This window comes from Diospyros lotus, chromosome 5, assembly GCF_014633365.1.
Source record: "Diospyros lotus cultivar Yz01 chromosome 5, ASM1463336v1, whole genome shotgun sequence".
Classification (NCBI taxonomy): Eukaryota; Viridiplantae; Streptophyta; class Magnoliopsida; order Ericales; family Ebenaceae; genus Diospyros; species Diospyros lotus.
This window is the reverse complement of record NC_068342.1, coordinates 20,781,922-20,801,077: the sequence shown is the minus strand read 5'-3', so window position 1 is coordinate 20,801,077 and position 19,156 is coordinate 20,781,922.

Here is a 19,156-nt window from a genome sequence, read left to right as displayed (position 1 = left end):
TGGCAAACAACATCGATGTCAATCACAGCCAAATTAGTCATAGAAATCGATCGATGATCGGTGGGTTCCATAAGCCCATCAATTTTTGGAGACAATGGGTTTTGATTTCGAAAATTGATAGGTTCCAAAACAAATTGGCTCATGCGATTCTCTCACCCTATATCTAGATATCTAACTGTGTCATCACCTTGGAAATAACGATGGGTTCCTTCGATAGGTTCTTGCGATGGAGTTTTGCCACTTTTTCCAACTGTGAGTTGCCAAATTTTGGAACCGATTAAAATCAATAAAGATGTCTCACCCATTTTTCTTCTTCTTCTCTCTCTCTCTCTCTCTATTACAATAGGTGATGGGCTCCATTGGTTGGCCGATGAACCACCAGCGACAGGAACCATTGCCAATCCATCGAGAATTTTTTTTTTTTTTGCTTTTTATTTCTATTTTTTGTGTAAAATTTAAGTTAATTTGATTTATTATAGTTTAATTAACGACAGAAGGAGACTAAGCAAAAAATGCAAATCTACAAGGACTAACAAAGTCATTTCTATACCATAAAAATTCTCCATACAAGTGGTCCAAATTATAAGGAATGTAGGTGTAATTCACCTAAGTTATATCCACCAGATGATTAATATGGTTAAAAAACTATAACACAACTTTTATTATTTATTTATGAAAAATCAAAACTATTAAATCCGACTACATCTTTAACTAAATATATAATTTATCAATAAGAATTACAAAAGTATTAGCAGTGAGAAATGTGATACAAAAATAACCCTATGAGATTGAGAGACGCGCACACACATATTTGATGGATAAACCTCAACTTTGGTTATTTATCTCAAAATACTCTTGAACTTTAAGATTAATCCAATTAATCTCTAAATTTTTTAAAATTAGACACAATACCCCTTCCAATACTAGTAACATTAAGTAAATTGACCGTATATAATATCTCATATTACATGCTTACTTTGAATTGAGGCTTATAACTAGCAGAGAGTTTGAGAATTAAGGAGGACCATTGATGATTGAAAAGTCGATTCAAGGAGTAATGGCTTAAGGAATTGGGAAAATACCGAATCAATAGCATAAATGAATCTTAACCTTGGAAAGTCACACGTAAGCATGGAATTAAGATGAAGATCTTAGTGATAGGATTTAATCCCAGAATTTAGACAGAACTTGAATGACTAAAATACCGGCTTGAAAAATTGAAATGTTGGAAGGAATTTTAGGAAAACGAATTGAACTTGAGTGATGGTTTGTTTTTAATTGGGGACCAACCAACCCTGAACTGAGATTTGGTAGAATAGAAGACTCGAAGGTTCCAAATTACCCTAAACAATAACATGACTAGTTAAAGGGCTTGTGTTATAGATATTCTTAAAACACACGAGTAAACCCCGAATGTTCAATATGAAAATATTTTATGAAATCCTAAGATCCTGAAAAAGTTAAAAGATTAAAATTTTAGGGCCAAGATGAGAAAATTAATCAATTATTGAAAATTTAAAAAAGGGCATTTAAGGAAATTATTGAAATGAGTGCATCCAAGAGAATTAAAAGGGTAAATATGAGATTTATGTTGAGCTAAATTGCTCCAATCAACCTATTGTGTATTTTGATATTTAACAAAATATAATTTTAGTAAGACTATTTTTGGTATATTTAAATCCCCTAATGGATTTTTGATATATCTTATGGCGGATAACATATTTTAAGTATTATAATATTTTGTGTATCAAAATGAACCAAGAAATGCTATTTGTTCTAAGTGGAAGATTAACGCATTATAAGGGGACATATAAGAAAATTTTTTCATTTTGAAAAACTATCTCCCGGTATTTTGATAAATAATATTTATTGTTGTTAAAATAATTTTTAATGAATTTTTCAAGAAATAGAAGGTATGTATTTTGGATGTGGAAAAATCACTAAATCTCGAATTTGTTCTAAATTTAAAATTCTATTTTCTTATTGTTATAGATTTTGATTTTTTAGATATTTTTATTGAATCCAAATAGAGGGTACTTTTTTATTTACATTTATGTATTAAAGTAAATAGAAGGTAAAATATAAATTAAAGAAAATGTGAAAATATAAATATGTTGTAATGTATACATGTTATGGATTGTATCATCAAACAAATCTAATTTTTCTAAAATCTGAACAGAGAGTCGACTCTTAGTAAGGGACAGTCGACTGTGGGTTATGCAGAGTCGAGGTAGTCGAGAGCAGGTTTTGACCAGTCGATTGGGAGTCGACTATAGGCCAATGAGAGTCTACTGTCGGCTTCGAGAGTCGACTGTGGGCGTCACGGAATCAACTGTCGGTTAGAACAGTCGACTGCCAAATTCCAACGGTCGAATTTTTCTAGCCGTTACAAATCCGTTGAAAGGTCAAGTATATATATCAAGAAGAGTTTTTTGAAGAAGGCTAATGCACTATCAAGATCTATCATTCTAAAGCACACCCAAGCTCTTAAGCACTCAAGAAAAGCAATCCAAGGCCCAAACATTAAAGATACATCATTTGGAGCCCATGGCAAAGAAGAAGAAGTTTTCTTTTTGTTGGTAATTCTTGTATCATTTGTATATTTATCTTGTAATATTTGTTTTTGTATTCATGCCCATATTAGTCCAAGTTTGTTGGACATATGATTGTTTATTTGTATTAATTGTGGATTGTGAATGGCCTCGTAGAGTCCAAATAATCTAGGTGTATTATTGTATTAGTTTTCGATGTGAGTTAAGGGAAAAACTTCGGTGTTGTGTAAAAGTTTCTTAGGTGAGTTTGTTGAAAAACCTAGGTGTGGTTATAGTATAACCTCAAGTTTCAGGTTAACCTTGAGAGAGTGGATGTAGGTGTTGGAGACACTGAACCACTATATATCTTCTGTTAATATTGTGGTTCTTTGTGTATTTATATTACTATCACTCCCAAACAACATATATATTTATAACAAGTATTTTCTTTGTATAGGAAAAGCTCAAGAGTTTGAAAAGGGAATAATTCGGTTTAATAAGTTTTTATCTCTCAATTCACCCTTCCTCTTGAGTGGCCATTGTGTGTCAAGGGACTAACAATTTATTGAAGTTAAAGTAAAAAAAAAGATAATTAAATGAGATGCGAATGAAATAAGAAGAAATTAGTGGGATAAATGTGCAATTTAACAAAATTGTGTGTGTATGTGTGTGTGTGTGTAAAGGGTAAAGGAGTAGAAGCCCTTGCCTATCTAGCATATATATACATTATATACATATATATTTTACATCATTATTCTCCTATCCTAAGACATTTTCTACTAAACTTGTCATTTTCCTTCCCAGCCAGCAGTTCTTCATCTTTCTCTTAGTTTCACTATTAGTCATCCTTCTTCGATTCACCGGCTATTATCTTTCATTTCATTGCCTCTGACCATGGCTACTGCTGCATGCGTCGATAGTTACTGTCGTTGTCTTCTACACCCGCTGCCACCTTCTATGTTGTCTGTGGTGTCTACAGTTGCCTATGTCGTCTACAGTTGCTATCACTTGTCGCAACCTACTTTGCCAACTGTAGTAAATCTAGGTTATGTACCGGAATCAATCTTCCCATAATGGGCCTCGACTCTAGACCCGAATCCAAATCTAGATCCAAAACTAGATCTGCAACTGTTGTGTGTAGTTGTGCAGGGAACAACTGCAGTTGATAGTTGAACCCCATTTCCTCCATACTTTGTGGAAATGAGAAGATGAGAAAGGCATGCTCGTGCATGCTAGTATAGAATTTGACTATTTGTAGAGGGTTTGCAAGACAAAAGACAATCAAAAGGCATGAGGGGATTTGTCTCATGTGGACCCTCTGATGCCTAAGTCAATACAAGTCATGGAGAAGTAAAGATGCAATATATTGGGGTGTATCACACGAATAAGATCCATGGGTGCACTATGAAGAGGTGCACGGGTGAGTAGTGTGAGTGACATGTGCAAATGGACTATTCAAGTGAGTAACACAGAAGGATAGAGAGAGATTATGTGGTTGGACTAGCCTCCTAGAAGCCAAGGGGGCAATAGGTATTTATAGAGGTCAACCATGACTCAGACACGCGATTGGCACCTGACACGCGAATGTAAAGAGTGCATGACTCTCTCATTGCATCCAGTGGTCTTTACGTTAGCCATGCATGGAGGGACCTAGGTGAGAAACCCCCTTCCCCGAGAAAGGTCCTGGGAGGAAGGAAAGCCTTTAAAGGATGGCCTTATCGCCATAAGGCGACAAGAGGTGAGATCTTGGGGCTCTTCGAGTGACCCAAGAGGGCATCGAAGACTTGATCAGATGCTTATGTAGATGTCTGGGAAGGTCATCCGCAAGTTCTTGTGAAGAATGAGCTTATGGCATGGTGTGTGGCATGGTAAGGCGAGGCACATGACACAACGTGAGGAGGCACGTGGGTGCGTTGGCTAAAGGGTGTGTGACAGACATGCAGAAGGAGGGCACACGCGTAGGTCTCACATGGGTGCGAAGGTGCGCATGGGGCTCAAGTGAAGGTATTTATGAACCATAACGCAGCGAAAAAATAAAAATTTTTAACCATAAATACCTTTAGGATATCTCCAAGGGAAGAGATTACAAAATAATGGCAAATGATTACCTCTTGAAGTGTAGATCCAATCCCGAAAAGTGGAGATCCGAAGCCGTTTAATTGCCCGACCTCTAACGGTATCCACACAAGCTTGCAATCCAAGAACCTTGTAGGGGGCAACTTCCCTGAGGACGAAAGAATGCTAGCTCAAGAGAGTAGCGTGGGAACTTTCTCTCATGCACGTCAAACGGCATTAATGGCTAGGAGAGGCACACAATTCATTACAAAATGAACCATATAAGAGCTATTTATAACCTTTAGGCATAAAACCCTAATTGAGGTTTTGGGTCACATGGTATTTTAAGCTTATGTTTTAAACTGTTTAAAACATAGAATTGGACTTTCCCTTTTATTCTTCTTCTTGGGATTTATGTTTTAAAACACTTTAAAACAACCCATTAAGCCTTAGCTTTAAACACTTTAAAATAGCCCGTTAAGCTCCTTAATCCACCCAATGTCCTTAGGTTAGTTTCATAAATAAGTCCATATATTAATTAAGTAATAATCCACTAAGACACAAGCCCTTAATTTGGGTAGCCTAGTCTAACTAGGGTTTCAAGTGAATTACGAAAAAAAGACTTATTTATTATAAGATTAACTATTAATATTTAAGAACTATAGCTCCTTTTTAGGATTCCCCAATCCTAATCGAGTCCGCCATTACTTTGTAATTGCAAACCCATATTGCATGCGACCTATTAGGCTTTTACATATGTTAGCCATAACTTTATCAAATAAAGCCATAGACCATGAGCGGAGTCTAGCAACCCATCATGGCCTCCAATTGGTAGAAGGATCAATTTATGATCATTGTCTTTCAGTGATAGTCTTCTCATACAATATAATCCCTTCATCGATTTAAAATGTCTCAATCAAGCGGGGACATGGACTGTGTGTCAATCCCCATTCAATGCTTGATTATAATATTTCTTTGATTCCTGAAAAGTATAGCTTCATAGGATCTCTATCATTTTATGGCCATAGATTTACAAGCTATATTTTTCCAAAGGGCCCATAAGACATATCTCCCCAAATTAGGGGTCGATGAATCCTATCTTGGCTCACACACAACCTTCACATGTTTCATGGCATACCCAATCACTGCTGCACTCACACCCCTTATTGAGATGCTTCCTTAATAGTGTCAAAGTATACAAATCCACATGCAAGACACAATGGTGACCTCAAGTCAAAGGACCACTTGCACAACTGCCACTAGAGGTTTCCTTAGACACTCTTGCAAGATCCATAAGAAATTCTTTTGGTTAGGTCATTATCTAGTGAACTTGTACTCATCAACAAGCACTCATGCACTAGCTTAGGTATCCCATACCCGTAATTTGTAAGATCAACTAATACCTTTTCTAAAGGTAACAACATAGCACACATCAATTTATTTGTGTCATTAATGTCTCGTCTCGATGACACTTTTGATTAGGGACAGGTTTAAGGTTGTACTCTTAGGTGTATCAAGGATCTTACAATTGAAATCACACCTCAATTCCTTTCTACACAGAGTAAACCTAGGGACTTTGTCTTTAGGCATCTTGTATTCAAATAATTGATAAATAAACAAACAAATACAAAGAGCTTGCCAATAAATAACATGAACATGAAACAACTAGATAAATTACTCAACAAATATACCATATCTTAATGTATCAAGTACAACTTAACTCTTAAGCTGTAGGGAATACATTAATAGTAAGGACACGTTGTTAAGGTGCGACTGGGCAAGCATGGTGTTCTGGGGCGCAGCTAGCGCACGCATATTCACACATGGGGTGTAACTGGCATGCTAGGCATGCGGATTGCTAGGTCTTCAGATGGTGGGCTCGTGGATGGGTGTTTGGGTGCACGTCTACCGATGGGGGTCTTCGGGCACCCGACCACGGATGAGTTTTCGGGCGTGCAAATGCAGATGGGTCTTCTGCAAGCCTGGCCCCTTGCTTGGCTTAGAAAGGCTGTAGCAAGGCCATCTGCCCCTATTTATAAGGGTAAATGTTGTCTTGCTATGCCTTGCTCCAGAATGAGGTACCCTGATGAACGCTTATTCGGCCATAGGCACGCTTCTCGAGGATCTCCGAGGGGGAACTGTCTCAGGGGCTAGGCTAACACGTAGTTTACTACTTTAATTAATTTGAGACACTATTGGTCAAGGGTGCTGAGTCACATCCATCATAGCATATGATATTAATAGTAAACTTGTGGGTGGTTATTAGAGAACAATTCACTAAACATGACACAAATGACTGATCACATGACATAATAGGTAATGATCTTGTCATCACATTGTGATTGTGTAACTAATCCTTTGACTTGAAGTGTAACACCCCATCTCCTAGAATTGCCTGAGAAGATGTGCTACGGGAAAACAAATCAAATAAAATAAAACTCTCTGATAAATTGAAATCTGATACCATAATTGAACATTTCAATCAAATTGAAATAAAAACTATAAGTCAACATAACTTGAAACTCATAAACTCTGTCTAAGGGACAATCCCTCAACTGAAATATAAAATAATCCTAAACTGAAAAAACGCTATAAACTAGCAACTCCCAGCTATCTTTTATCTTGAGCGGCTCCACATACACACACTACTGACCACTGTTGCTAGGTCTCACATCTAGTACTTCCCCGCTAGGATCTAAAATGGTGAAAAATACAATGTGAGCTACAAAACTCAGCAAGTAATAAGCCAGAAAGAATAACTGAAACTGAATTCAAGAATATCGATACTGATAAAATACTTACTGAACTTGTACTGAGTATAATCACTGACTGTTTGCATTCATAAAAATTAAATGCACATAAACTGTAAACTAAATGCAGGTATGCAACTTTGGTTCATAAGCCCACATAATTTGATACATACCTGACTGATATAAATTCTACACACATAAAAACTATAAGAACATACTGTGGGCAATAAACCCCTAGCCCCCTGGTCGTCACTAAGTGAGCAACTCATAACTGAGCTGTAACTGAAATTGATACTAATGGGATCCCCGCGGACTAAGCTGCCTGGCGGGCATAATGCAATGCTCATATAAATGCCAGCACACGATATGTAGTGCTCCATATAAAGTTATGCTCAATGCTCATACCAAGATGTATGTACATAATCTCAAGAAATAATGTTGAATATGTTATAGTAAATACTAAACATATAATCTGATCTTCATCACTTATATTGAAATACAAAGATTCTATGAATTATGGTATGAGTATATTAGACTTATCATATTTGGCATGAGAATTCAATATTTAAGGGTACTGAATACTTTAATTTAATTAAAACTTGATTTGGAACTCTCTGGAAGCATATTGGAATTTCTGGAAAAACCCATTCGGATATGAGAAAGGGTATCCGGATATGAGAGAGCCATCCGAATATGAATCAAGTCATCTGGATACAATGGAGGCACAAAAAATGAGCTATTCAGATATTCGGATATGAACTAAGACATCCGGATATGATTCTGGCTATCCGGATATCTCACTGATGCACTTGGATATAACTGGAGACTATTCGAATATGAAATTCCATTGTTGAGAGGGGCATCTGGATATGGAACAAGGCATCCGGATATCAACTTGACTCATCCGGATGTATGAGAAAGGCATCTGGATATCACACTGAACACATCCGGATACGACTTAAGGTATCCAGATATCACTTATAATAGACACATCCAGATACGACACGATGTATCCAGATATCACTCACAAATTAATACTAGCATATCTGGATACGAAACCAAAGCATCCGAATATAATTAAGACTATTCAGGTATTAATAATGGCTATCCGGATGTCACTCACATAAAATTTTTTGACACATCTAGCCTATCCAGATGTCACTCACAAACTTTAAATAATCTATCCAGATATGTGGGAACCTATCCGGATGTCTGCAACTTTTAAACCCAGAAATAAAGAACACAGAGACTGAAACTTGAATCAAATCTTAACAAAACTACACCATTTTGAAAGAAATCTTGGGAATTCAAATCCCAATTGATATGAAACAACATTAAGGATGATTTAACGATTATATCTGAATGAATCGCTATAAAGTAACATGCATGACTTTCCTAAAATCTCACTGCTCGTGCATATATATATATATATATGTCTCTGAAACTGTAAATCTGAGAACTTCAAACCAAGAACTTGAATAATCTGATACAAAACTAATATGGACCTATAATAGAAGAGATTACAAGAAGAATACTTGTCTTTTGATCTTCTTAATCGACTCAAAGATCTCGTGAGAACCTCCTAAGCCATACTACTACCTCTGCTGAGCTCCCCCTGTTCTTCTTTTATGCAGCGAGAGAAGAAAATAAGGCTTATGATCTATATATAAAGGTATGGGAAGCCTTAGAAGCCATTTCTCAATCTCAAATTCAAACTTGGAGACTTCCTATCCAAATCATTCTCAAGCATGGATCATCTAATCCCTTAATCATAATAATTCTAATTAATTATTTAAATTCTAATAACAACTTCTTAAATGACCCTAATGTCCTTGCATTTAATTTTCACAATAAATAAATAGAATTAAATGCTATTTAAATGCTATTCTCTCAATTAAAAATCTAACTTGCCACATTAAATAATTAAATGGTAAATTCTCATAATTAAATACTTCAATAATTAATTAAGTAATTCTAAATAAATACTGGGCCCTCTAACAGGTTGTTACATGAAGTGACATGCTTGTCTTGTGTATTGGTGTGCGAGATTTATTAATGCACCAAACCATCAAATTACAAAGTGGGAACGTTCATGTATGTGATCTCATATTGCTAGTGCATGAAGACAAGTGCTCACAAATAGGATATGCCATCCTCATTAAGTTGGGGTGAACATCCTATGTGGTCTACTGTTAGTGTGACGAGAAAATTCTTAGGTGAGGCAATATGATTAATCATAAAAGAGTTTCATGATGTAACGCCCCGTTTTCCCACAACGAGCGTTAACTCGAGATTTCGGGAATATTTTTTTTTTTTTTTCAACATCAAACACACAACATAAGTCTCTCAATACATATACCTTCATCATAATCATTTCCCGTCAATCCCGATCGTACCTTCTTAGCATATCAAAATTTAATAATAAATAAACTAAGACAGGTATTAACAATCGCATCAGTGGAAGCAAGATTGAAACCTCAATGATATATAACCGACAATTCCTTTACAATAACCAAATCGATGTTTCACATGAAAATATCAAAATATTACATAACCTATGAACATCGTAATCATGGACAAAACCTACGAAAACTAAACATAGCCGCTACATCTCGATGATATTCTTTCCCTTGGCGCCACTGCTTTCACCTGGAACGTTTGAATATTCCAGGGACATAGTCCAAATTAGATGCTGAATCATCTAAGTGAGAGTTCAAAAACGTTTTCATGCAGATATGAAAAATCATATACAAAATCGATAAATCCCGACATGCACCAGCCTAAGAGAATCCCACATAGCACTTAACCCTAACCGGGGAAAATGCAATCTCTCTAAAGGCGACACAACCACTTCGGCCCATTGGCATAACAATCCTGCTTAAGAGGGACAACCTCGACATATGAACCCAGGAATCACCCCATTGTCATTGTAGGCTTTACGCTCCAACTCAAAAGCATTCCAAAACCCAACGCAACCCTAGCCCCAAGAGTGTCATATCAGCACTATCCTCGGAATCGACGTCACCTCGACATTAATGCTATTGCTCAAAGGATCCTGGGGTGGTGTCCACTCGCAGCCCCGCCACTTGAGCCAACAACCGGGGTGGTGTCCACTCTCAGCCCCGCCACTTGAGTCCCGTAGGGTGAAGTCCGTCTCAGCCCCGTCCCAAGTGGGTCACCTAGCATTAATCCTAGGTACGCATCCCGAGTGCTGTCACTCTGGGCTACGTCACAGGTTACCAACCCACGCCCCACATGGACGACACAAAACAAGCCAATGCCAAAAAATCATAACATGCATAAAAATCAACATCTCAATGTATGCAATTTACTGTACGAAATTCAATGCATGTGTAAATAATTGTTTGGACAACCATAATACACCAAGCCATAGGGATGAGTATTCACAGTAAACCATTCACATGTCACTCAAGGTCCCTTTGGTAGAACCACTCATAAGTCAAAACAAAGTTGAGGGCGAACACTCACTTTGTAATTCAACTTTCTTGAAGAGCGCGAGTTGCCTCGATTTGCGTGCCTACCTCGGTTTGTGTGCCTAGCCTCGATTCTTGCGCCCAACGCTCTTATACTTTAACCTCGAGCTTCTACGATACCCTAGTCATCACGTTTGTTCGAAATCATATCAATATCTATTTTCCAAATTTTTTTCATAATTTCTTCTTATTTTCTTTATATTTCTCCTCAAAAATTCTAATAAATGCCTACTCAAGATTTTTCCTTGATTTCTCTTCATAACAATTCATAAATAATTAATTCCTAACTCCCAAAATTTTCTAAGGATTTTCTAATTCCTCTTCCTATTTTTTATAAGTCTTATTTATTTTGAAAATTACAAAATGACCATTTTCTCCAACATTTTTCCAAATTTTCTTGCATCATAATTCATAATTTAATTTTCTTAAAATAATAAAAAAAATTCGAAATTACCTGAGGTCTCACGCGCCCTCACGCGCGGGCGCGTGGCTGACTGGTTTGGGCTGGCGCGTGGCAGTCACGCGCCACCTTCTTCAACCTTGAGCCGGCCGCCGGTGGTTGCTCCGATCACCACGAAACGGGTACCGCTTGAAAACCCATGAAGAGTCGATCCTAGCCCCACCGGTTTCAAGCCGAAAGGATGCCGGAAAGTGCTTTAAAACTCGAGTTGCAGGTCTCGGTGGCGGTCCGCCTAGGGCTTTTCCGGCCACCTTCGAAACACCCTCAAACCTACTTCAAAACACCTCAAATCGATCCCAAAATGATCCTTGACTCCTAGAGACCAAAAGCCCTCTATCAAAGCTCCAAAAATCGTTCAAAAACGAGCTCGATTTGGTGTTTCCTTCTCGGCCGAACCCTTGGCTATTTATAGCCAAAATCCACCCCCACGTGGCCGATCTCCGGCCAAGGCTTCTTCCCCATGGTTCCTAGACCTCCCTAGGCCACTCCCTGACGGTCCTAGGCTGCCCAAATCGCCGAAAAATCAGGCCAAAATCTCGGCCAAATCTGCCATGTACGTGCGAAATTTCTGAAAATTACAGTTAGGCCCCCATGAAATTTTGTTTTGCATTTTGGTCCTTATCCTCAAGCCCCTGATCTTTCTAACACTCTCACTAAGACCCTCAAGATTAGCACTTCTCATTTCTCCCTCGAAACTTTTGAAAAATTGCCGTTTAGACCTCCCTCGGGCATTTTTTGGAAATTATACTTAGGCCCGATTGATTTATTTGACCTTAAATCTACTCGATTTAACCTGAAACCACTTAAGGATTGTTCTATACATCGAATACTAGTCCTTGACACTCTCCGTTGACTTTTTGGACGTTGTTTACAACAATTCGGTAATACGACCTATTGGGCAGCTGTGTTTTTGTTGTACCGAAAACTGTTCCCGATCTTCTTTCTTTTATCACTAAAAATCATAATTTTAATTGCTCGTCGATACTATACCATTTTCCTTGGCTATCTAGGGTCCGAGATACTTCCTCTGATTAATTCGGTCGTCCAAAGCTGTGTTAGTGTGCCCTATAGTCTTATTTTTCCCAAAATTCCAATTATGCCCTTTATCATTTTTATCCTCAAAATCATTCTCGAGTGTTACACATGAGATTTCATCTAGTCACGCTAATGAAATTGAACATATAACTACTGAGTTTGTGAGTTATCATACCATGATTCTCATTTGGTCGGGATGTTAGATGATTGAAAGATTGTATTTGAGACACCCGTAACTTAATAACAATAATAAAGACTTTCTTTAACTTTTATATAATTCCAAAACATGCTTTTATAGCTTTCATATAAAAAGAAAACAAGAGTTTAACACTGGAAAACTTTGTTTCAACAGAAAAAATGAGACACTTTAAATAGGTTTATCTATTAAACATCCAAAAAAAAAAAAAAAAATTGGGACTTAAATTCTTGAAATCACCACACGCCACATCTATGCTCCAGACTCCTTATTCATATTCACCTAAGGGGGAAAAATATAAGGGGGTGAGATAAATCTTAATAAGCACAGATGAATTATTAATCGTATTTAAACATGAGATAACTTGAACTTGCATCATAAGGAGACACGACAGATTCTACCAACTTGTGGGGGGTAAGAACCTTCTTGTGTAACTACTAAACTTTAGTCCCGAAACTTGCTTGTAAACATGACATGAGGGACCATAATTTGATTTCATAAAAATAAGTAAATAGTTCATAGTGTACTTACCTTCAAAATTGGTTGGAAGAAAAAAAAAATAGATCTTAATGTTTTTCTCTTAACAAAACCCTCGCACCTTGTTATCTAGGTTGTAGCAAGGAAGAAATAAGAGAGTAACAAAGAAAAGAGAGGGAATAGGACGACCCAAATGTTGGAAAATCTATCCCGTTTTGTAGCTCCAATCCAAGAAGAGGAAGAAGAGAAGAATAAAAGAAGAAATTTAAGGAGTAAATGAAATGAAGAAAAACATATATATAGCCATGGACTTGAGATTCAATCCAAAACTAAATTAGAATAAGATTTGAAATCTAAAACTAAATTGGAATACAGTTTAAAATCCAAAACTAAATTGGAATAAGATCTAAAATCCAATACTAAATTGGAATGAGGTTTGAGATCCAAAACTAAATTACAATAAGATTTGAAATCCAAAACCTAATTGGAATAAGATTTGAAATCCAAAACCTTTAACTTCCACATTTGCCCTTTACATTCATTTAAACCCATTTTTTTTTTAATTTATATTTACAACCCAATAAATTCTACAAACTCTCAATCGCTCTCCCATATGAATTCAAACCTTACCTTTTTTCTTAAAGATTTAAATCATAACAACATACTTAGAGAAATCAACTTATTCATGTCATATCTAGAGAACTTCATTTATTTATATCCATAAAATTCAAAGAATCTTCAAGAATATTCTAGAAATTTGTGTGTTATTGTAGCGATAAAATCTGGAATATTTAAACTTTTCATTTTGGTCCCTAATGATGGTTTTGGGTATCATAGTATTACACGGTAATCGACAATTATAATAGGTTTTCTTAAAGTTAGACTTCATTACCTTCAATATTATTCTAAGTCATTGCTAGGCATTATCCAAGGCCTTTCAGAACATCTCGAGAATATGAAGAGATTATTGTGATGGGTCGAAGTATTTGACTGACGTTAAAAGTGTTTGACGTTATTTGATTTCTATTAAGCAGTGAAGTTAGAAAGTCACACACCATATAATGTAGAGTCTGGTATCAGTACTGCACCTGTTATGTTCTCGACATCATTAATAGTTAATGATGATTTAGAATATGTAATCAAGAGTTAATGGCATGGTTCATTAAATGTTAATGAACCAGTTATAGCTAAATACGGGACCATGCAGCATGTATGTGGAGGCTGCTAGAGGTTTCAATAAGAGGTAGAAATTGGGGAGAATGAGAGGGATTGACAAATGTTGTCTTCTTCCTCTTGGCTTGTTTTTCTCTACTTCTGCTTCTGCTTCTATTTCTGGCTGTAGTTTACTCAACAATTGAGCTAGGAATTTTTAGATAGTCTGAGAGAGGCTAACGAGAGTGAGTGTTGTAATGTCCTCTAGTTAGCACAAGATAAGAACTATGAGTTGATATCAGAAGGCTTGTTAGGTGTGGACAGACTAGGCCCTCCACAATCTGAGGAGGATTCAATTCCAGTATAAAAATAGTTTCTACACCCACCTAATATCGAGCTTTCAAGTACGATGTTTATTATATTATTTATGAAGTAATATCGTGTTGTATAAATACCCAAGCTACATATGGTTAGTGTAAAATCCTCCTTTCGCTATGTATATCTGATACATAAAAAAATTTCAATTCACACACACTACCATATGACTATTCCAACAAAGGTATGCACATGGGATCAAAGAACAGTCTACTTAAAAAGGTGAGGCAAACGAAGGTCAAACAATAGCTAAGTTATTCGTGCTATGTTGGATCGCAAGGCAACTCCCATTGAACCCAAGGAGTCAAATTTCCCAAGTATTGTTGAACCCTTATAGGGGAAACCCCAAGCAACACTGATTAATGACTAATGCGCACATGACAAAGTGCTAAAAACCACGCTAACTACACACATAAGTCACCTTAGCCTCGACATTTAAAGGTCATCCTTAGCCTCGAGAGTTAAAGGTTGCACTCAGCCTTGTGACATTTAAAGGCCATCCTCAGCCTCAACAGTTAAAGGCCACCCTCAACCTCAATAGGTAAAGATAGTTGAAGGCCACCCCTCGACCTCAACATTTATAAACCACTTTCAACCTCAAAAATTTAAGCTAGGAAGGTGACACTACTTCTTACTTCCTGATTTAAATTACATTAAACCAAGGAACTGAAGGAGGAGGGGGGGGGGGGGGGGGGGCGAGGACTTTTGATGATGCTTGAGATCCAAATTGACAAGTGTACATTTTATTTGGACCACACTTGGTCTTAATTTAATTAATAAGGCCACTCACAGCCTTAGTATTCTGCTTGGCCTAACAAATCCAAGAAAGTTTTTTTCTCACACTCGAGAGCAAACTAATTCTGCTCAAACTATCTAATTTGACTAAGATTCTCACTTAAAATTAAAAGATAAACTCAATCATAATTCAAGATTACTTCTTAAGATCTAGTGATTAATCCTAATATCAATAAAATTAGGATAAATCCTTTCAACACCCCAAAATTTTACAAGATTTTGAGTTGGTCGTTTCGAGAAAACTTATTAAATAGATGTCTCAATAATTAGTAAAAATTGAATTTTGACAACAAAATTCTTTTGGGAGGGGTGAATATAACATCTAAAAGTTTTATAGTATTTAAGAATATTAATTTATGGGAAAAAATCAATAAAATAGATGTGATTAATGAATAAATTAAAAAATTTAAATATTTGAGTGGTTTGGAAAAATTAATTCGTCTGATAAATATATATATATATATCAATATATAAAAAGAAAAGAAAAAGGGATATAATATCAATATATAGAAAGAAAAGAAAGGGGATATAATAATAAATTGCATGCGAGGGCCAGGCGCAATAGCCCAGCGCATGGTTGGCCAATTGCCCGGCCATGCGCTTGGCCGGGCAGGTTAAGGCTGCATAATTTTTATTTTTATTTTTATTTTTTGTAATTTTTGCATGAAAAATATTTTGGGTATAGTTAAAGTTGTCTCTCACATTATCTTTATCTTTAAAAATAGCTTAAATTTGAATGAAAGAGGATTTTTTTACCAAAATATGAAGTATCAAATAAAAACTAAATGCTTCAATTTAAATGACATCCCAATAAGGGAAAAATTTGGGCCATGTACTAAGATCTATATACAGAAGGAAAATGGGTGGTCTTCCATTCTCAGCCACTTAAGTAATACTGTGTGAGAAGAATAGAGAAAAGAGATAACAATAGATAAAGGAAGAAAAGACAGATAGAGAAGAAAAATAAGAAGGCATTGGCTAAAGGGAAGAGTTTTGGAGTTAAAAATCTTCTTCAAAAACACTATCTAGGTAAGGAGTATGAGCAATTTTTTTTTTTTTTTGCATTACTTAATATGATGATTTGATTCATGAATGCTGTTTTAAAGACCTTATCAGAATGTTAATATGGCTATGAATATACTTGTATGCATATTGTTGGAGACAACATGTTATATGCGAATGTTTTGATGTTTTTAAAATTTGTTGAAAATTCAATACATGTCAAATACTTATTCAATACTTGAGATGACTGCTCTTACGTGGTTCCCGTTGTTCGTGTTCTCGATTTCAGTAGAAGAGCTAAATCTCTAGTGTAAAAGTTTGTCTCACTGTGTAGAGCGATGATCAAACTCACGACCTACCGGTACGAATCCGACATATCACTTGCTCGACCACTCAAGCTATGCCCTAGGGGCTACTTATTCAATACTTGATAAATATATCGTTCACCCCCACAATATATTTTTCCTTCTACAAAATGAATATATATTTTTTTCTATGAAATAAATATCAAAACAGACATTCTAACTTATCCTATAAAAATTGAAATTCTAACTTTTTTTTTTTAAATTTGAGATTTTAGTTAAGAGTGTAAAATCTAAATGAAGTTATATCTAAACTTGTAAAAATTAAATAGTTGGTAAATCGTGTTAAATCCTTAACAAGGAGTCAAGGTAATAAATGTAGATAATTGACAAAATCACTATAAATAATGTGTTCGTTTAACTATATTTTGATTTTCATATGCAGTGTACCTTTAATATATATTTAAAGCATTGTCTTTGAAAACACATGAGTACAAATGTTTTGAGCACTGATTTTGAAATCTCAAATGAAAAACATTATCAATCTTTATTCACAACAAATACTTTTGAAAAGAATAAAAGCATTCAAAACAATTTCAATGCATAATTTTTAAAACAATCGAATAGTTTTGAAATACTTAATACATCTTCTCTTAGATGTACACTGTAACAGTCGGAGTCCACGTAGCAATGTATTGTCTGGTTCAGATCGCAACCAGTCCTTGGTGCTGTCGATTTGAGATTTAATCTCAAAACGCTCGTCACTATGTAAAACACTCTCGCTGAGGTTTACCCCACCACCTCGTTGAGTCCCTAAGGAGGGTGCGTGTAAGCACCTTAGGCAAATCACACATCGACCATGCAAAGATGAGGAATTGGGCATATAAATGCGAATGGTGTTTTATATAGTGATGCATGTTTTGGGATTAAATCTCAGAGCAACAAAATCAGGAATTGATTGTGACCTGAACCGAACAATACATTGCTACGTGAACCTCAGCTGTTACATACACTCTTACATGTCTTTACATCATTGAATAAAAATTAAAACCCATGAGCCATAATGGCTAACGTGACTCTCAAATCTAAAAGTATAATGACTTATTTGATATTTTTAAAATATACTGTTTAATTTAACTCCAAGTTTAAAAATAAAGTAGCTTATTTGGTCATTCCTACATTACAATGGTCAAATTGACACCAAGATCATATTTGGTACTTCACCCATTATTGTTGTGGCCCAAAACCACGACAATGGAGATTTGCAGTGGAGGAGAGCTGGAGTCGAGGTAGAGCGAGGTGGACAACTGGTAAGGGGTTTGGTGGTGAGATGTGCGTTGGGTGACTCTGGTCCTGGATGTCCTGGTCGAGGTCACAAAGGGGCCTCTGAGGGCACTTTTGGTAGCGGGTTACTCCATCAGATAGTGGCCTCCTGGGCACTTGTGGCTTAACTGCGCTCACAATAACAAGTTAGAAGCCATGCAGGGATTCCTCACCTGCGTATTCCTTTCAATGCTTAAGTCAGTACACTATAAGAAAAATGTATTTTAGTGACAAAATTTAGTGTTAGAATTATTCCGTCGCTAATTAGCGACGAAATTTTCGTCGTTAATTTTTTTAAATATTTTTTAAATTTAGCGACGGAAATCCAGTCGTTAAAAATAAAAAATATTAAATAAAAAAATTAAAATTTAGCGACGGGATCAACCCGTCGCTAAAAAATAAAAAAATTAAATAAAAAAATTAAAATTTAGCGACCGGCTCAACCCGTCTAAAAGAAATAAAAAAATTTGTCGAGAGAGGGAATCGCCTCTAAGAGGGACAACTAGGCTGCCGCTGAGAAGGCCTACAACCTCTTTCGAGAGAGATTACTTAGAGGGGGAACCCTCTTCGAGAGGCTTAGCCTCTCGGAAAGAGGTTGCTGAGAGGAGGTTGCTCTTCCCCAAAAGATGAAGGTCTCCGAGAAGACCATTACGCTGCTAGAAGAGGATGCTCATTGTTGCCGTTTTCTTGTCGAGAGAGAGGGCGAGCTTGGGCCTTCTGGAAGCAGCCCCTCTTTGCACGTTCCCCCTATCTCTTGTGACCCATTGACCTGGGAGGAATTCATATTTGACCTAATTCAAATGTATAAGATCGTTTCTGTACTTTTCCTAGAAAAAAAACGTTTTTGACTATTCAAACAAACTAATTACACCTTATAGCCACTTTTATGCAAGATACCAAAAATACCCTTAATAAGATTTTAAAATAGAAAACCCACATTATCCTTTGTCTATTTTACCAAAATACCCTTGTCTCTTTCATATAACTTTTCTTCTCTCTCCTCTTTCAACATTCACGTTACTCTTTTTCTCTCCATTATCAAACTATCAAAACTCAGTAATTCTTCATACATTCAATCTTTTTACTTGTTGGGTCATTCAATCTTCTTCATCAATCACAGTGACCTTACTGAAGTCCCATTCAACAAGTTTTTTTCTCTCCAACAAACAATTTCACTCAATCTTAAGATATCAATTTGATTTGTATTTG